Source organism: Poecilia reticulata, linkage group LG11 (genome assembly GCF_000633615.1).
Source record: "Poecilia reticulata strain Guanapo linkage group LG11, Guppy_female_1.0+MT, whole genome shotgun sequence".
Classification (NCBI taxonomy): domain Eukaryota; kingdom Metazoa; phylum Chordata; class Actinopteri; order Cyprinodontiformes; family Poeciliidae; genus Poecilia; species Poecilia reticulata.
The window spans coordinates 14,718,309-14,745,555 of NC_024341.1; the positions used below are offsets into that span (position 1 = coordinate 14,718,309).

Below are 27,247 nucleotides of genomic sequence, written 5' to 3' on the forward strand. Positions count from 1 at the left end.
GTGTGTGTGTGTGTGTGTGTGTGTGTGTGTGTGTGTGTGTGTGTGTGTGTGTGTGTGTGTGTAGACCTTGGGGTTTGTATTGGAGAGCATTCCTGACCTTGTCAATAATTAAAGAGACTGATTTGTTGGAAGAAAGTGGCTCTGATGTGAGAGGCAACACTTTTTCCAGACGGGACAACATGGCTGTTGAAGGGCCCATAGTTAGCATGAGAAAGTCATTGATGCTGTTTGGCTTGAAGATTTTGGGTCAAGCAGAGACACAACAAGTGAAGAATGAAGGCTGACATGTGGAGAAAACTAAAACGAAAGACTGGACCATATTTCTGCCATATGCTGAAATTGTTCCCATTCTTCTTTGGAACACATCTCGAACTCAACCAAATTGGATGGAAAACATCTGTGGACAGCAACTGTCATGTCTTCCCACAGATTCTCATTTATTAGCTTTACATAATGGACTTTGACTAGGCCATTCTAACACATAAACTTGTTTTGATCAGCTTATAGGGTTGTTGTCCTACTAAAGGGTGAACTTCCCCCTCATACTCAAGTCTTGTGATGCAATTTGTTCTAAAAATAATGTTGGCAGAACTATGTTCCACCGGTGTGTTCAAGGTAATGAGCTTTATATATTTTTTTCTACAAAATATGATGCATGTAGACCAAAAAAGGTTCAATTTTGACCTTCATTCTAACCGGATCCTGCAACCCTGATTTCTTATAGATCTCACTAAACAGTGACTTTCTTCTTCCCCGCTGACAAATATTCCCACCTGAGCTTCATATCTCTGCAGCGCCTCCAAAGTGAACATGAACCTCTCAAACTCTTATCATAATAATAGTCTCCTAACAAGTCAGCTCTGGTTGACAGCCTGATCCCGGTAGATTTAAAATCGTCCAATACCATCTTTTGGGATATTCAAAATTTGAGATGCAGATTCAGGAAACTAGATCCACTTTAAGCTTTTCTAAAACTTTCTCGCCATTTGTCTGTCGTGTTCCATACGACAGACACAATGATTTTTGTTCTCTAATGTTCTCCAACATACGTGTGAGGCCTCCAGAGAACAGCTGGAATGTTACTGATTAAATGACAAGAAGCATTTAATCAGTAACATTAAATGTTGTCTGCATTTGTTTAGGAGAGCTAAACAAATGCAGATTTGAATTTATAAAAAATACGTTGGAAACTGTGCAACAATTTCCATTCTCTGTACGGTGAGGCATTACTTTGTGTGGGTCTATCCCACAGATCATATTAAAGCACTCAGGATTAATTCACAAACTTTGCCTGCCAAGGATGTGCAGATTCAATTGCCTGCTGGTAATACATAGATTAGGAAACTCTCAGTGCATTGTAATCCTCCATTCTTTCCATTTCTCTTGTCGTGGAAGGGAAAAGGTGTGTGAGAACAGGTAAACTGTCAGCAGGCTTTTGCTGCAGGATTACACTTGCAAGGGCGACTTTAAGCCTGCATGATTCGGTTGCTGGAGAGGAACAGAAGAAACGAGGTCACATTTCTGAAACCGACATTGTTGCGTGCTGATAAGGATTTTCTTTAAAATAGTAGCTTGATTTTTATCATTCTCGGCACGTGTCAAGTTTTAACAGTTACATTTAGTAAATGTGTAATAGCACCTCTATTACACATTCACACAAATAAAGACAGCTTCCAGTCTTTATTTTTGACGGTCTCCTTCAGAGAAGAAGGTTAGAGATCTTCAAGAAAGGCTAAGGAAAGTGAATTACCTTTTTTTGCTGGTGGAGTGAGTAATGGCTTTGGAGGCAGTTACCCTTGGATACAAGGGTTGAAAAGTTTATGGAGCCTGAATGAGAGTTGGTGAGTTGAAGTTGCAGAGTGGTCGTGTGGAAGTAAGTGGGACTTCGCTCAGAGGAAAAATGCTGGACGCTTGTGAGAGTTGAAAGAGATTCTTGTCAATTAGGCGGCAGAGGAGCAGACCAGGAAGTTCCTGACGGCCTGAGGTGAAGCTGTGGTGGAGACATGAGGCGAGTTAGGGGTTCTAGAACAGATAGAAATGATGAATGAGCAGTGAAGAATAACTTCAAGCAATCAGACGAGTAGCAAAGGAAGACTGCAACAGTGGCAGCTGCAGAGTGTCCCTTCAGGTCTTTTTTATGCATGTTATATGTTTGGGCCATCTTGCTAGTAAAAAGAGAAGACAGATTTGGTTGTGTTCTGTGTTGACACAACACTAGTTTCAGTGCTTGACTTTAAGACACTGAATGATTGAAAGATCACAGTTAAATGGTCTGGCAAAAGAAAACAAATCATCTGGGTGCTGTGCTAAAACTGAGAAGAGGCTTCACAAATCATAAGAAAATCCTTTAATGAGCCTCAGAAATCCTGAAGGTCTAGCAATCAAGAGTACTTTAAACTGTTGCTACTCTTAGGGAGCAAACAAAATGACTCCAGACATTACTGTTATTGTTTCCAGTGTCTGTTCACCAAATCACAAAATAGCACTGGAAACACTTTCAGATTTGAATAACAGAGGGTGTAAAAAGGGAGCAGTAGACTGTAAACTGAAGACTGATGACTGTTTTTAAAACTTACAAGATCTGCTTTCTTTTTCTACTGAGGTCTTCCCTAGTCAAAATCCCTAATGACCTCGTGTAGACCTCTTTTACATACCAAACGCCACTTTTCAGTGGCTGTGCAATGAAAAATAAACCACTTTAAGTCTCCTAAAGGCCTGACTCCAGCTAATGTTAATTCATCTTACAGCTACAGTTTAGCTCTCTTGTTTATGTGGCAGATCAACCCATGTTTGTTGCGATATTTCTGCTCAGGCAGACTTGTTTCCTTGTGTGGCGCGAAGGAGCATTCGCGCAGCTGAAATCAGTGGCAGATGACATTTCATTATGAGTCATTTAACAAAGAGGTATGCACATGTAAGCTCCCTGTTTCTATTTCTCGTACAAGCCACACCCAGTGGTGTTTTATTGTCCCTGAGTGTTCACACCTCCGACAGAGAGCACGGGCACATCTCTAGGGAGTAGCCCAGTGTTGGAAAAATGAGCATCTCCTCTGGGAAGTTCTTGAAGTACACAGTGGCAAAACAATACATGCTCGTTTGTAATAATGTTTTCCCATAGTTTCGAGCAATTTAATTGGAAGCTTTAGCTGGTGTCGAACTGCTGAACTGGTTATTAGTCGCTCCAGCCCGTAGCTGTCCGTACGATATGTAGCAACTCTGTGTAACACTGAACATGTTTGTACAAGCAGAGTGGGACAAGTGAGCTGTCCGAGTATATGCCTGTGTTTATATGCTCTGTTACTTGACCTAAGAGTACACTGAGTAACAATAGCCACAGAGTAATTTATCCAGAAATCTGCTGCCTACATAGAAGTTTCTATTGTTTTCAATATAATAATGTATCAATTTGACTACAAAGAGGATGTCAAGCAGTACAAAAACTGGGATTTACAACGCAGATACCTTCTTCTTATTCTTCTTCCATCCGCTATTACATTATTACAATTACACTGTAAAATTGATTTCTTGTTAAATTCAATTTTATTCAAAAATACTTTATTAATCCCAGAGGGGAATTAAATGCAAAGCTATTATGTAAACTTCTTCAAAAAGTTGCTTTAGATGCTGATGGCTGTGGGGAAGAAGGATCTCTGGTAGTGGTCAGTGTTACAACGGCACCGAAGAAGGCTCTGACTGCAGACACTCTGATGTTGTATAACAGTCTCATTAAGAAGATGTTAAGGGGTGTTTGTAATTTCTTGATTTCATGAAGAATCCTTCTTTGTACCATCATCTCCATTGGTTGCACACTAATCCCCAGAGCCATGAAGGAAATACATTTTAACTTTCACCTCCAAATCACTTACCTGTGACTCAGTAGGTCCAAGAGGACGCTGGTGTCCTCGACAGAGCTAATCCCCTGAATCTATGATCGTCCACTTTTTTTGTTCACAGAGAAGTTAAGATAATTGTTCCCACACCATTCTGCTTTAGATGGTCTCACCTTTTCCTCAATCACCATCAACTACATGGTGAAATTATTGGTGAATTCTGTGATGTGAGCTGTCCAGGACCTGCTGCAGAAAAAAAATTTAATAATTTCACCATGTAATAATTGATTTTAAATTCAGTGGAGACCGCTTCAAATGTGTTATGCAACTAACAACCTGCTACAGTCTTCTTCCTGAAGGCCTCAGACAGATGTTTGGATCTGGTTCGAGACTGATCTTTAGATTTAGTGATTGATCTGGATTAGTAAACTTTCACTTGGACAGTTGGAAGCATGCTACGTTAAACGTCTAAAGGTTTAAACTGGCCACAGCTCCTTTGAAATACTGAGTAACAATGTCACCTATTTGACACCTATGTATCAGATTGTTTTGTACCCACTCAAGTGGAAATAAATGTGAGATTACACTAATTTATTCATCACTAGAAACAGCTTTTTATTACTTTTATTAAAAGGTTATTTTCTTTTTACTAGTTGAATTTCTGAGCGTTTAGTTTAAATATCCATCTGTCCAAATGTGTTAAGAAAACACAGGCTGTGTAGGTTGCTCTAATTTTTCATATGACTGTTTCTGTCTCCTGATTTTGAATTTTAAGGGCAGCTCTTTGAATTTACTTACTAAATTTAAAACGTTGTAGAGGAATTCTGCCGCTCTCACTGCAACTTAGCTACACCCATTGTACTGTAGGGATATGGAACTTTGCCAAGGCACAAAGTTTCTCTAATGGCAACCTTTAATAAGTTACACCAACATTTTACATCCAACAGTGTAACAGCTGCTCCAGATAATGCAATGATCAGGTCTGCACAATCCACAACAGTAAGCCGGTTTTATTAGGTGTTAAAATTATAACAACTGTTATGAAATGCAACGTGAAATCTTCTTATTCAAATATCAGTCCATTCACTGCCCAACTATGTGTCTTCATTTCTATGCATGCGGCGCATCAGCGTAACACTAAACCTCTGGCTCCCAGGGCTGGCTACCTCTCTCGCTCTTTGTTCGTCACACATGTGACGAGGGTACAATGGCGAGTAGGACAATAGTCCACTTATTGAGTGACTGGCAGGGAGCGGGATACGTCCCTGATTATCCGTCACACTGCAGCCTCGTGCACCCTGCGGTTCATAGTGAGCGGTGTCAGGTTGCACTCCGCTGTAAAGGGAAAGGCAACGGCTCTCTTGCTGTCACACTGCAAATCTGGAAGGAGTCACAGAGGTCAAAGTAGTGAAAGGCTCTCAAAATAGATGAGAAGGGAAATAGAGATTAAGAGGCTGACTTAAATGATTTTAACAGGAAAGTATTGAAGATGCACAGATTTGGGTTTACTCATTTTGATTTTTATTTTCTTTTTGAGGTCTGACCTGCCTGCAGTTCTGATCGCAGTCTCGAGGAACACTTGTACCGTTTGTATATAAGAGTGACTACAACAACCGGGACGCTTAGAACAAATGCTAGTTGAGGATGATGTCATCCCACAGCAGTGTTTGACCAATCTTGGTGAACAGCATGAGGAGGAGGTGCTAAGCTGAACCTCCTGTTTGTAAAATAAATGAAAAGTTATTGCCAATAAGTCTTGTTTTTGAAAACTTCAATAGCAGAAAGAGCTGTTTGACAAATGTCCTTCCTTTTTTTTTCTTTCTTTGGTCTGTACAAATGAGTGATAACAGCAAATAGGGATGTTGGAAAGATTTGATTATTTTGAATGTATCTTGAAGGAAAAGCTGCATTTTCAAGTGTGTGGAAAATGTACAAGGTTAGTAAACTTTAGTAATTTTTTCACAAGTGAGATATTGCGTATTTTTCTTTTCTTGGAGTGCAAAGCAGCTCTGTAACATCTTACAATAAAAATGTTATTGTTGAGACAATTAAACCTTCGATTCGTCCAGAAAGGAGAACAAAAGTATTTTATCTTGTGTTTATTTATAGTTTTAAACGAGAGAAAATAAAAACCCAGCATATATAAAATCTATGATATGAAATTGGCCACAAAACCTCGCGGAAGGTTTTATGCATTTCAGCACAGCAAGTTTAAGGTCAGACTTATAAAATTTTAGATACTAACACTTTTTGTTGCGGCCATCTTTTGTTTGTGTCTCTGAATGTGTAAGGAATGTCCACAGCTGAGATGTCCTCCAGGTTGCTGTCAGCTGACTGTCACTCCTTGCTTTCAAGCTGAGCAGATTTTCTCTGAATCCTTGAGCCTCCATGACCTTATGACCTTCAAAAATAACAATAAAAGGGTTTAAGTAGAGGTCAAGCTCTTCATAGTGAGGCTAAACTGTTACATTTGCAATAAAGAATGCCGCTAAGCCTGAGTTCAATATGCAAGCACAATTGAACTATTTCTAATGACGTACGTGCTTTGACATCCCCACGCCTTATCGGTGCTGTCAGTGAACTTCTCCTGTAATTCCGCGTCTGTTTGCCCTGCTCCGAGCCCTGGATGTCATATTTTTGCATGAGTAGCTCGCAAACTGCTCCATTTGTGAATCTCTCCCACTCTCTTTCTCTTTCTCCCTGGAGGTGGGGGCAGAGAGGTATTAGCTGTGCGCCGCAGACATCATTAGGAGGGGAGACGCTTTCCACCGTCAGCGCCGGAGCGGAGCGGAGCGGAGCAGAGCAGAGCAGAGCAGGGGAGCCCTGGCAACAAGAAGACACACAAACTCAGCAGCCCGTTACACCCCACAGTAAGTCGCACAAAACTACTCACTCCGAGACGCTTTTTCCAAACTGTCACTGCTCGCTTTCTCTCTTTTGGAGCTCTGTTTGGACATAAAAATGGCTGGTAGAACTGGGTATGGGTGGCGCTGAAGCGCTCTCTACCCTTCTCTCTTTACTTCAGAGCGTTTGGAAAATGTTTACTTCGCGCTCTGACTTATTTTAACAGTCACCAAACAGTCCGGAGAAACGAGGGGAATGGGTGGGTACACTTGTCATATCGCTGCTTTGTTGCAAAGTGAGTTTTTTCACTGGACGAAAGAGGGAGCGGAGGTTTGACTGGGTAGTGACCGAGCGAGGAGCGCGTTCGCCGGTCGAGTTGATCTCGGCCAGCCGCTGCGCTTCCCTCTAACTGCGCCACTCGACCTCGGCTCGAACATGTTCTCTTTACGCTGCTTTCTAAGCGGTAAACACCGCCAGACGCTGCTGGATATTGTTGCAAACGCTTGTTTTAATACTCTTAATTTGTTGACAGGGAATGTCAAAGGCAGGAGATTTTTTTTTAACATCGTTTCACCATCGCGGAAGTGTTTCCCCTCAACACGAACTAGAACTACTCGCCAAAGTCAAGTTAAAATGCCCACTTTGTTTGTTCCGAAACACTTTACAGCGATGAAATGTGTATTTCCGCTTGCAGTTTGCACACGTTTACGGCTGCATGTGTAATATGTTACTACACGGTGTTTTACATTACCAGCTGGGTGTAAAGGACATACGGTTTGTGATTGCAGGACTACCCGTGATGTCATTCATCCGAGCTTGGACCATTATATAACGGGACTGTAGGGAAGCCTGTGATAGCAGGCTATTTTTACACTGTTTACACCTCAGAGCAGGGTAGGGCTATGCTTCAACTCACAATATGAATTTAATATGCCATCCAAATGAGGAAAAAGTGCGTGGACATTAAGGGATTGCTGCACATGTAAAGCATGCACTTTAAGGTGTTCTCTGTCTTTTATGGGCGCATGTGCAATAAACACTTTTAACTAGTGCATTGTGAACATTTTTCTCATATTCTCAGTGAGATGTCCTGCAGAGGGCTTTAATGTGCACATATTTAGTTTTAAAAAAGCCATACTCACACTTATGACATTATTAGTAAGTGTGAGTATGTAGTAAACTCTCTGAACGTACCTTTGAAATTTAATATGTCCTTGAATGTTCAACAACATGCACTTAATTGATTGTAACTTCTATTTTTTTATTTGTCCATTAATGTTATTACATCCTCCCACTATCAATATTTTACTCATTTTCAAATTTTTTCAAGGTCTTTTTTCTGTCTCTCTCCGCTAGAAATTTCTGCATGCATTCAAGAACAGTGTGTGTTAGTAATGTTCACTGCTACCCTTAATATTCAAATAAATGCCTGTTATAATTTTTTATTTTTTTGGTATATTTGTCATAGTAGTGGCCTTTTTCCCCAACAGTAATTCAAAGGAAATTGCAGACAGAAGGGTGTTGTGGGAGGTAATGCAGCAAAGGTCTTGAGGTCAGGAATCGAACCCAGAACAGCTGCATCAAACACTATAGCCTCTGTATATGGGGCAGCTCTCCCGCCACACCATGCTACGCCCCAGAAAGATGTTTTTAGGACATTTGTGTTCACTTTTGGCGCCAACTCCTTATTTTGCTTTGTAACCCAATTGATTTACAATAATTGTGTTTTGCCAAATTAGATAAAATAAGATGTCATGACAAATTAAAAACATTCTAAAATCTATTTGAGAATTACCCGCGAAAACAAATTTTAAAGAACTTTGTAGTAGATGCTAAAACTAATGGAAACCGTGTTAACTACTTTAGATTTTTTTTTTTTCATAATATGGTTGCTAATGATGTCTCAAAAATGTGAGGTGTCTTTTGGTTTAAATTTTAGTCTTTAATATTTTTCTGTGGAAAAAAAAAATCCTAGCTATAGATCATAACTCTGTCCTATAGCCATAACCGTTTTTTCCCGTCCAATTTAATTACTATTAAAGCAATCTCAGCTGTCAGTCAGAAACATGGTAGGTAGCACATGAAGAACAGAGACAAAGCCTTAATTAAGATTTACAAACAACCTTTTACAATTAAAACTAATCAAACACAAAGATAAAAAAAACAAGTTAAGACCCTTCCTAAGTGGATTAACAATTAAACAGAAACTGGAAATGTAATGTGAAGGACTAGATTGTGAAAAATCTCCATAATTTTAGTTTTGAGATGGCTATGAAATGTAATTTTTTGAAACATTTTAGAGTGACAAAACGTGTATTTAAGTAGGAACTTACTGAACTGTGCACATTAATTTTATAGATTGAACTATAGCTGCACCCCTCTAGGTAATAACAGCAAGTGGCTCATTCAAATCTTATGTTTCGTTTATCTACTGCAATGTGAAACCAAACCTTGTGAAGCGTATGCAGCATTGCACAGACTTGTTTTGGACTTTAAAGCATAAAAATGCTGTCCAGTTGTAAAATGGCGTAATTTCTGTCAATAAAACACGCCTTATTATTTATAACATTATGGCCTCTGTCACATAGATTAGATATGGTCTCTAGTTTGTTCCTGGTGCTGTCTGATTCTCTCGCTCACAACGCTGTGTAAAAGGAAACAGACGTGCGTGAAGTGCAGTGGAGGGCCATTCACATTCTTTGCTCACTTGAAATATCCTCCATTTGTTGTGGTGTTGCTTTTATTATGTTTGTGGCTTCTCTAGTTGTGTTATCAAAATGTTCATGTGGAGTTCCACATTTAGGAGCGTTCGAAAAGAAGGATTTCTTGACTTGTTTACATTCTTCGGGTCTGTGCTTTCAGCTGATTTTTTGAGATGTTTAAACTATGAACATTATGTGTATCTGTTATTAATTTCATGTACTTAATTTGGCGTAATGTGCCTGTTATGATGGCAGTGTTCTGACCAGTCATCTTTGTCTAACTATATGATTTCCATAAGCTAATATTTTTTGATAAGAATGAAAAGCCTTATGACTTAAGTTCTTATTGACAAGTTGTGTGTAACACAGAGGTGCATATACAATGAGAAATGATTACAAAACAACAACAATAAAAAAAAACAGATTTAGATAATCATAAGATGTGGAACTGAAAACATTTGGAGTTCGGTCATCTGATATGTTTTTATATTTATCAAATATCTTTAATACTAAAAATTATCTCAGTTGTGAGACTTGGTTTTGTCTTGATTCTGTGGTTCACAGGTTGAGGGACCGGTCATTAACATGCAGGGCTTCAACGCTAAAATAGTTATCAGAAATAACACGCTATTTTTATGTCAACAACTGATTTCTCTATCTACTGGAATTTGAATTAAGCTAAGAACACAGAAAGTGCTTGTGAAAAACACATGTAACAGCTGCAAAATCTACATTTTTATTTACTTAACACATAGTCTACACAACAGACTGGCGACCTGTCCAGGYGACCCCGCCTCTCACCCGGAACGTTAGCTGGAGAGGCACCAGCAACCCTCCCGACCCCACCAAGGGACAAGGGTGTTAAGAAAATGGATGGMTGGATGGATGGATGGATGGATAGTCTCTGGCAAAGATTTTCTGCTTTGCCAGATAGAAAATCTTTCTGCATTGTGTATTCTGTCATTTGCAAAGCAGATGAAAGCAACAAAACAACATAGCCCTCACTGCAGATGGCTTCTGCATCCTCCTGCGATTGTGTCCTAGTGGTAGAAACAGGCTACAGAGCGACGTAGCTGTAAGATTGTTGAGAACTTTTGTAAAATGAACAAACATGTTTGTTTTTTTTCCCCCAAAGATTGAGGACGAAGACGACGTGTAAGTTGCACATTACACAAAGGAGACTGTGATGCTGCCATGTATACAACAAGCAGGATTTATGAAATTATTGTACTCACAGAAGCATATTTTTGAATAACCTTGACATATGTAAGGTAGAGTGTTGGAGGCAACAACTAGCGAGGTCTAGGTGAATTAGTTTTATGTCTGCTGTCCTGCAGAAGTTTGACAAAAGTTAAGTCCATCTGTCAGGCTAGCGTTGACAGCTCGTAGATGGAAGTCTGGAAGTTTATGAGGTTATTGATTTTGTGGTGTCTATGCTTTCACAGGCCAGGTTGTTAGAACTATAGCTAAGAGAAAAATAGCCAGGAGTGGAGTGTTTACCAGGAATGTCCAAAGTGTGGCATGGGAACAATTTGTGGTCCTCTGAATTATTATTTTTTCTTTTGTACACCCCTCCACCAGAGTTCTTGAGAGCCGTGTCAGCACAAGCAATTGGTATAGATTAATCATTTTTAAATTTTATGTAGAGCAACATTTTCACAGATGAATAAAGTTTTTTGCGTCATCAGCTGTGAACTGGGCCAGAGAGAGAGACATGCTGTATTTCTAAAAAGGTACTTTCAGTTTCTGACAGGTGTTGCTTTTGTTGGGCAGCAGTTGGAATTCATACATTTTGTTTTTGCTCTATTGAGGAACAAAATGTTTATTTCTGAGGTTCGCTTTGTCAGGTGAACAAGATGTGAAAGACCCAACTGAACTTTTCTATTGTGTGACCGTACCACTGTGATCCAGGCGTGCTGTGCCACCCACCCACACACACACACACACGCACACACACAATCTGCATCCACCCTAGCCTTTGATTCCAGCCGCCACTCACTTTCAAATGGTAATGAGAGGCAATTAGAAGCCAATGTGTCCTAATCACAAGCCATTTAACCGAGCTTGGCTCATTTGTCAGAGCCCTGTGCGCACATGGAGCCCCACAGACAAACACACATGAGCACGTTCGTCTTGTAGATCTTGCCAAACGAGGGGGAAATTGTGTGTTTCTGTGTATGTGAGTGAGATTTCCAGGTAATGATCGGGTGGAGATTTCACAGCTGAATGAGCGAGTGACGGAAATGGCTCTTCGTGTGCAAGTACAGGGAGGACGGATGACGGGTGGGAGGGCCTCACTGATTGACCAGGGCAGCGAAACAACAGGTGTCAGTGGCTGAATGTAGAGGAAGGAGTGGGACAATTCTTCATCTTGACATTTATTTAGAATCTTAAGAGGCACTGTGCACGTGGGTGCTAACGAATTGACATCAATTTATTTATATAGTGCCAATTTACAACAGATGTCTTCTCAAGGCACATTACAAGGAACACATGTCCAATTTGTATCCAGTTAGATTCCAATTTTGTCCACATTGAGTCCAGATTAACCCAGTAAATCTTATATTCAAATTCTACTGCATTTACATGCAGTAAATGCAGTAGAATCTTGTATATAATTTATGTCACTGTCACAGTTAGACCAGATTATAATACTCTGCTAGGTTTTCTTAGTTGAAAATTTTGTCAAGAAATCTCAAACCAACAAAACAAACAACACACATGTACGACTGTACCATAAATCCAGATTTATGGTACAGTTTGATGGAGATAATCATTTAGATTTACAGAGATATACTGATCCGAATTTGTTGACCAATGTCAGGTTCTAAACCCCTACTCTGAAGAATAAGTTAAATTCAATAAATTAGAATGTGACAATATAATTCAGCAAATTCACTAAGTGAGAAACGTGGGTTGCATTTTCAGATCTCTATTTCAGTTGATCATGATGATTTTCTGCTTACAGTTAAAGACATAACATTGATTACAACGTCATGTCAGACCAATAAAAACAAACATCTGTCCTACAGAAATGTGGTCTTTGTAAAATTCATGCTTACCACCTGCTGGAGGTTGTTATTTCCAAAATGTAATTTTTATCTGACAATCGAGCCTCATCAAACCGCATATTCTAATCTACTGAATGTAACTCTACATCCTTAGATTAAATCTATGATTCCCAAAATCCTGCCAGCTTTTACAAACCCAGCATTATCCACGACAGACGGAGGTTAATAGCCAAAGAGTAAAATACAGAAACTTTGTTTTACTCCATTTAGCCATCTTTTTATTTTTTTAACGTACAACACTCTTGGAGCCTGAATAAACTACATTAAAAAACGAAAAAAAAAAAAACTCTAACAAGATTTCAAACTTAAGAATTTAAAAGGTTTCATTTTCTAGATTTAAATATTCTTTTCTAATAGTATCATTTCCTGCTATTCTACTCCTTGAAGAGTAACAGAAGTAAAACATCTAATATTTTTTCTTAAATCTTTTTTTATTTCATACATGTTCCTTTTCTTAAATTGTAAATAGGTATTGTTGTATCTCACGGTATCTCACGGTATCTCATGGTATTAAAGTACCACATTTGATGTATAACTAAATAGGGTAACCTAAGCCAGTCTAATCATAAGCTTGATCAAAAACGAAAGTTTTAACCGTAAACTTTGAAGTAGACAGGGTGTCTGCCTCACAAGCACAAACTGGGTTCCACCAGAGAGGAGCTTGAGGGCTGAACGACTGTCCTCCCAGTCTATTTCTAGAAATCCTAGGAACCACCAGTAATCCTGCAGTCCTAGGATAGTCCTCTTTAGTCAAACTCTAGTCTGTTTGTCTAGAAAGTCCGGCTTGTTTGGGAACATGTGACTGTGCTGGACTCTAATGCAGACCAAAAAAGCGAACTCTGGTCCACCAAAGTGCTGGTGAAGTGATGCGATCTTTTACATAAAATTGAATGTTGCGGGGTATTTGACGATAACTAATTGCAGTAGTTTAATGCTTAAGAAATAAATTGAGGTTATTTGTTTTACTCTGAGATATGGTGTTTCTAATTTTGGCAGAATAGCTTTTTTTGTGGTATGAAAATGACTAATTTTCACCCTTTTTATTTTGAAATTTGTCTTGTACTTAACATAAATCAAACATATGAAGAGGAGTGTTTTGGCAAGATGCAATTCCCAGCTTTAGTTAGTGCCGTTGTTTTCTATCCTGTCACACTATGACACATAAATGTCATGTTTGATAGTACTGAAAATGTGTCACTCCTGCTTCTGCATTCACACCTGAGCTGCTGTCACAGCTCTACCCCTGGTTGAAGTAAGAGGAAGGAAGAGATTGGTGTTGAATGGAAACAGAGTGATGTAACAAATGTGTTGGGAAGCATAAGGCAGAGGGAGAGGAGTAAAAAAAAAAGAAAAAAGAAAAAGAATATTCAAAATACAGAGAAAGAGCTTATGTGGGGAGTAAGAGAGAAACACTTACTTGCATGATTAAAAAAAGAGCATGTGAGAAAAATGTTGGTTAAAAATGTGCGGAGCAGTGGGTTGGGATGGAGGCAGATCAAGAGATTGAGCTGTCTCGTTGAACCACGCGGTGTGCTCAGACCTTTTCAGCTTTTCCTTTCATCCTCCCCTATTCACGAGTGCACTGAGTACACATGCTTGCACACAAGAGAAGGGACACACTCACGCTGTGTGCTGCCTTTAAAGGGGATCAATGAGAGCTTTTTGTATTTTGTTAAAGAACATTCTGTTGTGTTTTATCATGTTTTTTATATTGCTTAGTGTACCGTCCTGAATTTTGATGAAATGTAGCAAAAGGTACTTTACTATAAGAATTTAAGAAATGCACAAGATGTCATTTCTATGAGCGTGGTAGAAAAGAAAAATCAATGTTTGCAGCTTATGTATCACTCTTATTTTTCCACACTTTGGAGTATTTGCTGATAAGTGTGTGTGTGTGTGCATTACGCTGCATGGGCTTAAGTTATATAAATACTTATGAAATGGGTATGTATTCTGTGACTGTCCCAGCATCACCAACCTGCACACTGGTGTTATACTGTTGGGTCGATAAACTGCTTCATGGCTCAATAACCATGTGAAAAAGAGAAGTCTGGACTTTGCTCAGCCAAGTGTAGCCTTTGGCTTTGTAATGGCTGCTTGTCTTTCCTACTTGATATGCAGTTGTCTATATGCCTGGGAAGTCACTGTTAGAAGCTGAATTTGGCTGAAGTCCAGGGAATATAATGCCTCAACAGTGACAGCGACCTTCTCTACGCCTTACCTCTCCAAGTCCTGTCTGATTTGTTTTGTCTGCAAAAGAGTTGAATGGCGGATAAAGTTGATCTTTGATTTTTAGTGATTTATGCAACGATGGTGGTGGCTGTATTGCCTCAGAGCCGGTGGGTAAGGTTGTAAGAGAGGTGGGCTGTTTGTCTTTAGTGTTTATCATCGACAACAGTGATTCCCAAACCTGGCCCCCAAGTATCCCTACCCTGCATGTTTTTAGATGTGTTTCTGTTCCAGCACATCTGATTCAGTTTGTTGCATGACCTCCTCTGCAGCCACCAAATGCAACAGAAGCCTGTTCATTACCCTTTCATTTAAGTCAGGTTTTTAGAAGGAAGGATAGACATCTAAAACATGCAGGACGGGGGTATTGAGGAACCACTAATGTAGAGAAAATGACCACAATAAACCATGTCAGACTAGCTGATAAAACTATGCGACTTTGGAAACTGCGTAAGACTTTAAATTAAAAATAACTATGTTTGTTTTTCATGGTACTTTGATTCCACTTGTTGGAAGCGAGTAAAACCCTCAGAGCCTCAGCTTCAAAGTGGGTGTGTGGGCATCAACAATGACTTATGTTTGAGCCAGAAGGATATGCATTGAAGGAGAGGAATTTCAAAAACAGGAAAATGACCAGTGATAGAAACAATCCCTGGAATACCAAAAACCCACCCTTCACCAGTGTTGTTCTTGGCTATAAACATTCCTTTCCATTACTACTGTTTACTCCTTAGGATGTTGATTTCAACACATGGTGACTTAACCAGGGTAATCGCCTTCCAGATCTCATTTCATTGATCCTTCTGATGTGGCATCTATTTTGTGCCACAGACTCCAATCTATTTCGGGGCCTACTCTTTTACTTGCAATTCAAAGGAATGTAATAAAAAAGATCCACTATAGTCAGGGTAAATAGTTCAGCACATGGAGACGGGTTCGGGCAAGTCGATGCAACCAGAACCAACATTATTCAGGCCAGCGTCTCCAAGGCTGAAATATTCCTTCTCCGACATACCTGTGGTGTGGTCTGAACAGGACAAGGAGAAGGATGCAAGGCTGGATTGCTGAGGATTTTCAAGTCAGTCATTCTGTCTCTGTATGGATTTCTATTTGGCCTGTACTTGTGGCTTGGCCCATTCAGAATCCTTACTGGATGGCTGACCAGACGGCTGTAGATCAACCTCATTTGGCTGGATGCTTTGTTGTAGTAGAAAGTTAGCTGTCAAGCTTTCGGGAGACATTTCTGTCTGTCTGGCCTTTCTGCTGAATATGCAGCGAACCCACAGCATTTAAGCATCAGGATTTGGCTGGGAAAGTCAGAGAGCTGTGATCAAACACAGATCTAAATTTAAAAACTAGCAAATGAGGATGTTCATTGCCAGCCTAGGATTTCAAGGAAAATTTATTGTTATTACATTATTAGAGTCTAGTCGGACTGTATTTCTTTACGGAATGTAACCAAAATGGGTTTTATAACTCCAACAGCCTGTCACTGGGAACTAAAATGTGTCTTTTGTGTGTGACACACACTGCCTCCAATACCAGTATTCTGTATCCTTCCAGAGATCCTATTTGAATTTGAATGCTTGGCATTTTTATGCGTAATCTGACAAAGAATGTAGATTTAGTTTTATTTTTGCCAACTTTTATATCTGTAAAAATGCATTTGAAGCATGCCAGTCCTGGGGTTTTAGCTACTGCTAAAATAGATGAGATTCTTGTTACGAGGCTCTTTGTGGCCTTCTGTGACTGGAAACCTCTACTACAACACACCTTAAAATAATTTAATTCATATATGTTCCTCATTATGGAATATTTTATTATTATTTTTTTAAGAAATTCAAAGTAGTTTTGCACTTCCAAACGTGCATCTTTTGATAGATATTTTTCGCATTTGGCGCAATAGAAAGTCATGAAATGTGTTCATGCACATTTATTTAATGTTAAAATATTCAAACATGACAAATGGAAAAAACAATGTAGCCAAAGTTTCCATCATCATTAACCAGAAATGTTTGGTTCAGCTTTTTAGCCAATGTAAACATCTGTCTGCAGGGGCTTGCCCAGGGGAAATACCTTCAGTGGGAGAAGAAAGTTGACCTAATAGGAAATTACTGGGCATCCTCTGCAGATCAAAATAGCTCTGCTCTTTCTACATTCCCTAACCTTAATTGCTCTTATGCAAAGTTTCTGACTTCCCAGATGTCAGATCTCTATCAGCCATAGCAAGTATTTTCTACCTGGGTTTGGAATATCATCACAGAGGGAAACAGGAATTTTATCTTGACGCACTAAGAGGTTCCACTATTTTGATAAGGAAACCAAAAAGGAAACAGCTACAAGAATGCCACAAACACGCACATCCATATATGTAAAAGGCATCTCCTTTGGTTTACAAGTCCAGTAGGAAATGGTTGATATGAATCTTAATTGTTTTTCTCTTGCGTTCATTTAAGGAATTGTTATAAACAAGTAGTTGAATTGCGTGTAGAGAAAATGATGTACAAGTTATTTTCCCTTTTAAATGTGATGTCATAATGTGATTTTTTTTTGTTGTGATGTTTTTAGAAATGATCAATGGCCTTGCAGGCATACTAACCAGACTTGACCTCAGGTGTTACCTGTTTAATTTTTTTGTGCTTTCCATAATTTTTCTAAAGCATCTTTTGCACTGTGTTAAGAAATAATCCTTGGAAAGTTGCTGCTGTCATACTAACTAAAAAAACAGGCTGGTGCCACATTACTGTGCTTTAAAGCTAACAGGTTTAGCTGGAGCAGCCTATTTGTCACACACTCATTTTTCCATTTTGATGGAATTAAACTTTGCTAATGCAACCCAGTGTTGTAAAATATTGTATGCATTCAATCTTAGTAGTTTGGCTTAAGAGTTTCATCTGGGGAATTTTGTGTCAGGAAGCTTTGAAGGCAACTGAAAGCGGTTATTCATTCTGTCTTTCAAACGCTGCGACTGTGGTTCAGTTACTGGTAATACTTTCTGTTCCAAAACAGCTGAAATATCTGTCATACCATAAATTCAGTTTCAAATCCTTTTTAAATGTGAAACTACAGAAATAGCATAGATAGCATCAACCTGTTGCTTCATGCTGGCGATCAGCTGACTGAAAGCAGGTAACCATATCCCATTGCTTAGAGAACAAATGAATCATGACTCAAATACTTATTTTTCCACACTGTATCAGGGTACACCATGCAACAAACCTTAATACTTTTTTATTTTAGATTTTTATATTATAAGAATCTCATACTATCTCAGTACTTCTCTCAGTCTGTAATAAAAGACAGCAGGACTGACTGAATAAACATTGGAACATGAGATAAGAGATGCAATTTGAGAAGAATAAGAGGGGTTGAACAAACAAAAATTAGATGTATTTCGCTGAAATCTCACAGGATAAACATTGAAACTCTTCAGACTAGACTGAAGTGCGTTCTGATTATTCTATCCTATTTCTAACTAAACTCATGAAGAGAAGAAAAGGTTCATAATGAGAAATGAGGAGGTGAATGAGTTGAAAATAAGGTGCTGTTTAGAAAATGGGTGGGAGGATGTGGCTGAAGTTTTTGGGGAATGGATGAGATCAATTTTGTTAAATAGTTTAAGCAGCTATAGGAAATCTTTCCATTTGATTAGAGTCTGTGTTAAAACAGCTCCATCCACAAACCTTAAAAGTTAGGTGTGCATTTTGGTCTTTCAGGTAGGTCTTGTTGTTTGTATGTAAATAAAAGATTTGAGGAATGAAAAAAAAAAGCTAAGGGTCAAATGTTTGTGCTCATATGTTTGCAGAAACACGTACACTATTCTATGTAACTTGTACCACTGATTATTAAGATGGCTTTCTATTTGCTTGACCAGAAATGCACAGACCAGGGTTTTTCCAGCACATACTGACTTCCAGATTTCTTGACTTTCAGACCTGGAAGTTTTCATGAGTCATATTATTCAGAATCCAGAATATTAAAGACAGAAAATGTGCTTTATGTTCTTTGGTAAAAATGATGTGTCCCATTAAAATGTTGAATGAACTGAAAATTCCTGTTAAGGATTAAAAATGCTTATAATCCTTTACAGATTATAAGCATTTATGAAAAACTGTAGTGGAACTTCTCAGTATTATGTGGTTTTCGGCCACATGTGCCATTTTAGCAGAATCAAGCAACTATGTTAACTTCAGTTGTCATAAAAATGCTATGTATATCAGATATGACTTAAATACAACTTGACTTTGCAATTTAACTCATTGAAATTGCGCCTTGTCTCTTTAAAAACTCATGCTCTTTCTGAAACTCTGCCTTCAGGAAGTCATCACAACATGGCTCTTCTAGTAACCCTTAGTAACATTTTTACCAGTGTTGAACTGAGAAGTGGCTGGCAAAATGAGGTCAGTGGGATGGTGGCGAGGGAGGGCTGCTCTGTGACGACTGGGAAACTGCAGCTCTGAGGAAGGAGGAGCTGCGTCTCGAAGGTGGTGCTAGATCCACCAGACAGTTTGCACAGCTGAACGGTTGCCACGGGAGATTAAAAGATTTCTTAAACATGCATAAAGGAATCTAGGCAACACTCCAGATATGTTTTTGATGAAGGAATAACATTCTAAAGTCAATTTAACATAATACAATTACCCCTTTAATAAAGAGTAACATAATATAATTGTGAATCGGATCTCTTTACAGGTAATGGTAGACGGGCACATCAGGGTGGTTTCCTCCAGAGGAAACCAAACAGCGGAACTTTCTGAGGTTTATTTGTGAAACGGCAGCCTCCATAAAATTCCCCCTGTACAAAGTGACCATTAAACACAAAAACTAGAACTAAGTTGATTTGTCAAGCTTTTAAAGCTGATATGTTTGCACTGAAAAAAAAAATCTCTCAGAAAGTGAGTAAGAGCTATTTTAAGCTAAAGCCAGATTTCAACCGGATTCTCCTGCCCATGATTCAGCTCCGTTTTCACAACAGCTTCTCATTATTTGCATCACACACATGTAATGTCTCACAATAATGGCTTTGGATACCCAAGTAACTGTACAGCATCGCATGTGCTGTCCATGAGCTCGAGGCATGCGGCACTGGATATGGCTGTGTATTTATGATTGGAAGTAGCACCGGTTACTAAGGCTACAAAGTTTTTATCTGCAGATGCTGTCATGTGCTGTGGTTATTACTGCTGACTGCTTGTGTTTACATTCGGTTGTCTGGGTGACGTCAATATATTGACAGTTGTGCAAATACAGACTTCAGGAACACTAAAAGGCTTATATACTCAGTAAAAGTCCTGCAGCCTTGTCTTGACCCTGAATGTTTCTCAGAAAATGACAATTATTGATGAGATTAGTATTGAAGAAAGGTGAGTAGAATTACAGGTACTGACATTGATGTTGCACATGTACAAGTACAACTCCTATCTGGTGACCTGCAACTAATGTAGGCTTTATCAAAATGATCTGCCCACTAGCTGCATTTCATAACAGCTTCTCCTAAAAAGGTATAGTTTGTAACTTTGCATAATTTCTTTTCTGTTTATTTTTTGATAGTTATGTGGAAATAGAAGCATCCGTTTTCCACACAATCATCGATCTAAAACTGGAAATACCCACAAGTTCAAGGATTCCTTGTTGCGAAATTCCTCCCGTAGTTCCCAAATCACAACGTCCCCCGTTCCCCTGCGTGTGATCTAATTTCGAGAAACATTGCAAAAGGCTGCTAAGAATCTGCTGCTGGATTTGTAGGTTTCTGTTTGAACCCTCTCTCCCTCAGCACATGATTATGGCCGAATAATACAAATACTACACAGTCCTCCGTGCTGGGGTTTTGGGAAAAAAGAGATTTGTGAGATTTATGATGTTGTTGTTTACTTCTAATCTTTTAAAACCCAGGCACAGTTTCATAATGCCTCGTAAGGACCATAAGCTTGTGCTATTTTACTCATTTATATGTTTTTGTTGTTGTTTTTTTTCTTCCTGGAAGCCCCATGTGGCGGAAAAGACCTGATTTGACAAAATGCTGTTCGGATAGCATAAGGTATTTGTATTTTTTCTTTCCTATTAGTTCAAACTACTTCATATCAGAGGGTTGTAAAAAGATGAATACCTCCATGGACTTTTTCACATTTCGTCAATTTACAATCACACATTTCAGGATTTTTTTTTTTTTACTGGGATATTATGGGATAGACCAGACTGTTTTGCTATCTACATTTTGTAATAAAAAAAATACCATGTAATTTTAACTAGACCCCCTTTGTCAACTCTTTGTGGAGTCATTTCAGTGCAATTGAATATCAAGTTATTTTGCCATATATGCCTGATTTCTACGTCCATATTTCCTTGGAACATGTCTCAAGCTTAGATTCTCAGCTCACAACTTTAACTGGATCATTTTCACACATGAATATGCTTTTATTTAAACCACTGAAGCTGTTGTGTCATATTTGAGGACATTGTCTTGCTTGGAGGTGAACCCCAGGGCCAGCCCCAAGTATTTTCCAGCCTCTAGCAGGTTTTCTTCCAGCAATGCTTTTGTATTAGGACTAATTAAGCTTTTTAAATCTTCACTGCTTTATCTCCCTGTTTCTTTTCAAGAAAAGCATCATGATGCTGCCACTTCCATGTGTCACTGTATGTCTACAGTGACAACCAGCAGTGTTGGCTTTCTTCCACACTCAAGAGTTTTTCCTATTTAACACTTCTTATGGCCATCTTTCAATAATAGCTTCTTTGTTGTGATTTTCTGAACCATTACTTTAAAGGACAACCATTAAACTAATGGTTGTACTTTGATCATATCGGCTTAGGTGGACAGCCTTTTCTCCAATTTAAAATGATGACTTAAACATTTCTCTCTATAGATGTTCAAAGCATAGAATATTTTTTACAACCTAAGCCTGTTTTAAGCTTCTCTACAATTTTCTCATCCTTGTTGTTTTACAGAACAACTGGATTTATCCTGGGAGAAAATTATACCCAAGTTAATGCTATGTAGAGATTAGGTAACTTCAGAGTAACGGTGACTTAATAAATGTACAAATTTTCCTTCCTCTTCATGTTACTCATCAGTACTCTTTTAATCTCATAAATCCTAATGAAATACATTAAAGTTTGTGGTTATAAGGGGACAAAATATGAACAACTTTGAAGGGATTATTATGTTTAGAAGGAACAATGTGTGCACGGATATCTCACAAAATTAATCATTTGGAAAATCTTGCAAATCCAGAATACTTCTAGTAGATCTGCCTTTTCTTTGGGATGAAAGCTGTGATGAGTCATGAGAAAAATCTCTGCTTGATTTTTGATATTTGTGCATGACTCAGATTTAACTTAATCTGCCTAAATATTTTAATGTCTGATCTTCCTTTATGTAACATTTGAGTAGGACCTAGACCTACAAAGTTGTGCTAAAAATGCTTCTTTTAGTCATTGAAATGATAAAATAGTAATTTTAAGGTTTTATTTAACAGTATGTATGGTGAATCATGAACTACTTGAAGCTTTTACAGAATTTGCAGCTGCTGTTTTTTATGAACGGTGTATAGGTCATAAGTCAAATGCCCTAACAAAATCTCATAAAAACGTGATGTAGTCATGCTTATAACATTTATCTCACACTAATGTCCATTCTATCTTTCAGTTAATGTATGCAGCCTTTTGTGAATGTGTTTTAACAGCAGTCCAAGTAATATCAGTTCAGGTTTCATGAAGCACTTTAATTCCCTTGGGTGTTCTTTAGTCATTGTTCCCTTAGGTCAAATCGAACCAGTTTTTAGTAGAATATTGCATAAAACACATAAAGACACGTAGATAGTCTTTTTTTATTACAGACAAGGCTGCAATAGAAATGATTATGTCCACTTTTCTTTGTAATCTGCAACCTTAAGATGACCAGAAGGAAAAAAAGTCATCATTGCTCCTTGTGCTTATATTCTTCTTCTTCTTCTTCTTGCTCCATTACTTCTTGCTCCATTACTCAGCTATTTGCTAGATGCTATGCAGGTTGTTGGCCTGCACTTTTGTGCATGTTCCCACGCGCACTTGGTAGTCTAAGATCTGATTGGGTGTGACAATGCATCTGTGTGTGTGTGTGTGTGTTGAGTCAGGCTGGGTTAAAAGAAGTTGCACCATTTTCAGAGAGCAACAACTGTGCGCCTGCCCCACTTTCAGTCCTTTAATCATGTATAGGCACTTGGGGCACTCCTGTGTGCATCTGTGTGTGTGCACAGAACTCATGTTGAGCGTTAGAAAGGGCTCTGGTACAGTATATGTCAGAAGGGAATGCACTCAGAACTCCCTGACCTTAGATTACCCTTTGCGTGTATATTTGTGTCAGTGCTCACTTATGCATGCATCTTTTTTCAACATTACCAGTCACTGCAGAATTAGCGCCCTCATTTAGAGTTCTTGCAGCAGCTTTGTTTAAAATTTGGTATTTACTTTCTGTATTGCCTGTTCAAATGTTATGGATATATCCTAAGGCAGAATTTAAAGCAATCAATAAAAAAAAGACTTTATGTCCTTTTTTTAGGGATATATGCCTTTTTTAAACCAAGATTGCCCTGCTTAATTCCCAAGACGGTTTGAATATCTCTGGATCGCAGCAAGTTAGAAAAATCTTACTAACCAAGTTTGGAAGAAAAACCCTGGTACTATTGCACTCTTATTAGTTGCTAAGTCTATTTTTCCCTGCTGCTCACCTGCTCAACCACAGCATTGTGATCAACTGTGCAATGTTCACTAACAATCAGCAGAATTTTGCGATATATGTGGGCGGTTTCTGCACCTCCAACATCAGTTTCACCTTCAGTGTAAACAAGAAAAAAGCATCGGTAGTTTCATCAGTTTAGCAACTGATGAGGGATACAGATGACAGAAGCTCCATTAAATCCAAAATCAGTTTTCTTTCACTGATCTCTGTGAGCTAGCCACACCAACCCCAGATTTACACTCCAGGCGTCTTCTCTCCGGTCCTGTGCAAGCAGGGTAAATTAGGTGTAAGGCGCTGTCATTCATTAGTTGTGCTTTGACTGAAGTAAAATTACGTCATAAACCTTACAAACCAATGCTTGTTGCACCACTTATTTCTGCTACAGTGGACATCTAAAAACTCAGAAATACACTGTTCTCCATGCTGAGAGGGATTGTTCAATGGGAGTCCAGCAGATACCATTTTCTGTGTAATTGGCAAGGAGGAAGACGGAGTTTTTTTGAGGGTTATTGCTTAAATAATTTCAAATGTTTTAGTGCTGGATGTAGTATTTGGATATTTTTGTATAGGTAGCAGATTTTCATTCTTAGACTTGAATACTAAGAAAGTGGAAATGTCTTCCCTCCCATCTTCCTTGCCTGACATTCCTGCCAATCACAGGAGGGAATGTTACCCTTCAGTTCATCTCATCACCACTTACACTCACTATAGGGGCTTTTCTTTCTTTTTGCTGGATTTCATGCAGTTTAAAAAGCACCTTTGCTGAATGTTCTTAAACAAACAGTTGACAGCTGTGCGCGGTGATGGCTGAGCGTTTCTCCTCCAGAACAGGTAGATGTCTCTCTGCCTTCATGTTTGTCTGACAGACAGCAGTAGCTGTTGCAGCACAGGTGTGTGAGCTGTGTGCATGGATGCTGTGATGTTGTTGGGACTGTTGAGCTGTACTATGGACTGTGGAAGTGATATGAAGGTGGAATACAGCGTTACTTAACTGAATTTAGCATCAACCTTCAATTCAAATCCAACCTAAATTATTGACTTGATAAGTTTTTATGTCTGTTGTGGCCTAAAGGATTGGTATTCCTTACTGTTAAAACAATTATTCTTTCATTTTTTGTGTGTTCTGTGCTTCATTTGATTAAAAAATAGCAGATTTTGAATTCTAACCAAATCCAGACTTATAATTAAGAAAGCTGCTTTATTTCTAGATTTACCTCCTGACTTCATGTTTTGTCATTTTGCATTTTTTGGATATCAATTTCATTCAAAAAACTCTTTAGAAGCAGGTTTTTACATGTCTTCAAGTTGAGGAATTTCAACTTTGTGGACATTAACTATTTTTTTTGTCATGATTTAATATTTGATTTTGTTACCAGTTTTTTTTTATTATTATTATTTTTGCATTTACCTCTGTTATATTTTACAAGTTTAATACAGACTTTTGTAATGTTTAGTTTACCTTATTAAATGTCTAATCATTTTGAAATGGTATTCCATGAAGCATATAATAATAATAATAATAATAATAATAATAATAATAATAATAATAATAATAATAATAATAATAATAATAATAATAATAGTGGCATTTTATCCAACCTCCTCAGTTTTTGACAGCAGCTGCTCCAAGAAAATGCAGCAATCAAAGTTTATCATAACAGTTGCATTGTTACATTTGTTTTCAGGGCTTCAAAGTGAACAAAGTTTATGCAGATTTGCTTTTAATTAAATACGGCTAGTACCAATTAATGGTAACTTTATTGGGGGTGGAGGTAGTCTCCGTAGAACAGCCTCTACTCTAAGGAATCATCTTGCTCAAGATTAAATCGATCATTTGTCAAGTTGCTTTCACTCTAGAAGAAAGGACTATCACGTAATGTTCAAGATGTTGATCTTTAGTGTATTAAATCTCTGAAACAGAGTTGAGTTTTTACCTTGAGGCAGGTGTGTGTGGCTCCTGCTGTGTCTTCGGCCTGTTGCGTGATGGTGTAAGTCACTATGGAATGTTAACAGCGTTGCAGGGTGTGGCCTCACGGTGCGAGCAGCTCTGACCTTCCGACCTTACTTATATAACTGATGCCAGATTTTTCTTCTTCTTTTTAACAGTAGAAGAGAAACAACATTTTATAGTGTCATGTGGCTGACAGGGCTTGGCGCTGACATAACCTGCAGTCACCAGGAGCATCTAAGGTTCTGTTTCAGTAAATGATTTCCATATTAAAGCTTGGAAATGTATCTGTTTGTTTTTCAGATCATAAGCTGCCAGAATGAACTTTCTTAAAGGTGCATAATGCGAGAACTTATACATACTTTACCACATTTTGCAACTTTTTTAATTTTATGTGATAGACCAACATGTATTGAAGAAAACACAGAAGATTTAGAACATATAGAAGAAGATGCTGTGATCTGATAAGAAGAAAACAAATTTTTTTGCCTTCACACAGCTGATTTCTGCAACAAAAAAAGAAGCAAAGTATCAACCTATGTGAAGTGAATAGGAATGCATGTCACACTTCTTTAAGATTTAAATACTCATCCTATACCTTTCGTATCAGATCCTGTGAACTACTCTATTTTATAAAATCTCTATAATGTACTTTGGAGTTTGTGCTGGCAAAGTATCAGCTCTTTTGGTGAAGGTTAAACTAAGATAATGAAACATTATTTGGGTTAAGGGCAGTGCAAAAAGTTGGAAGTGAGCCACGTTCTGACACACTCTCACACACCCCCCCACACACACACACCCCCACGCACGCACACACACATGCATGCGTGCACACACACCCATAATCTATGCACTCATTCCTTCTTGTTCCTCTTGTCTCAGTGTTCTTTGTCCTCTCTTGGACACTCTGAGGGACAGCTGGTGGGGCGGTGTGAGCCCCTGTACTTTCCATGTGTGCGTGCATGTGCATCCTAATGTGTGCCATTATGTATCTCAGGTGTGTCAGGGAGGGGGCATACAGTGGTCTGGCCAAGTGTTCGTGCATCAGTGTGGATCTTTGGATGCGAGCACCTGTGCCGCCAGCAGGAAGCTGTCACAATCACTGTTCTTCCTGACGTATGTTGGTGACTTCCTGGGGCCCCACTGTGAACCCCGTAATAACTTTTAACTTTTAAAACTTGATTCACTCCTGTTGACTTGACTGCTTGGTACATGACAAATGAACAGGAATATTTGTAGAGGGCGTTACTATTTTTACGTAACCTTTTTACACACACACACATACACACGCACTCTGTCTGTGTTAGAGAGGTTGCTTGTGAAGAACACACAAGCAACCTCACACGAGCAACATGTCACTTCTGTTTTACACAGTGGACACAATTGTAAGTTTTAATTAATTTGTAATAAACTATTTTTTTAAAACTATTTTAGAATAAAAAATTTAATTTATAGGAACATATAGAAAAGGAATTTATAAAATTAAGTAATACAAAAGGGAAAAAAAAGAAAAATATAGAACAAGTATAATTTAAAAAATTATCAAAAATGGGCTTTTTCTTGAATTAAACAGTTGTTCTTGGCATTATGAAATTGCAAGTCAAACAAGCATCCAAATGTTGGACATTTAGTGCTGTTTTGCACAACAAACCTTCATTGCATGAAATACACCTGTAATTTGTGACTTGTGTCTATTGACCAATTGCTTCACATTCCTGATCCAAGATAAGGCTCAATTTTCTTTTTCTGGAACAGACCACATCAACATTTCTAGTGATTTCAGCAAAGTTTCTGTCTGCAGTCAGTCAGCTTTCACTTCCTTAAAGCAGCTAAGCCTTCAGAAACCATTTTCTTGAAATTATTACAGATAACGAAAAAGTATAAGTTGACTAGTCTTTCAATGCATT

General features: G+C 38.4%; 1 protein-coding gene across 4 annotated transcripts in view; it reads left to right on the plus strand.

Moving 5' to 3' along the window:
* The first annotated feature begins 6,599 nt into the window (after nt 1-6,599).
* Nucleotides 6,600-27,247, plus strand: part of atxn1a (ataxin 1a) — a 113,817-nt gene continuing 93,169 nt past the window's right edge. For 3 of the 4 annotated variants that reach the window (XM_017307536.1, XM_008422051.2, XM_008422055.2), the window contains exon 1: nt 6,600-6,700. The gene's annotated coding sequence lies outside the window, so the exon portion shown is untranslated. Of the gene's footprint in view, nt 6,701-20,668; nt 20,714-27,247 lie in introns of those variants that run through there. The other variant, XM_017307537.1, reaches the window with a different exon arrangement.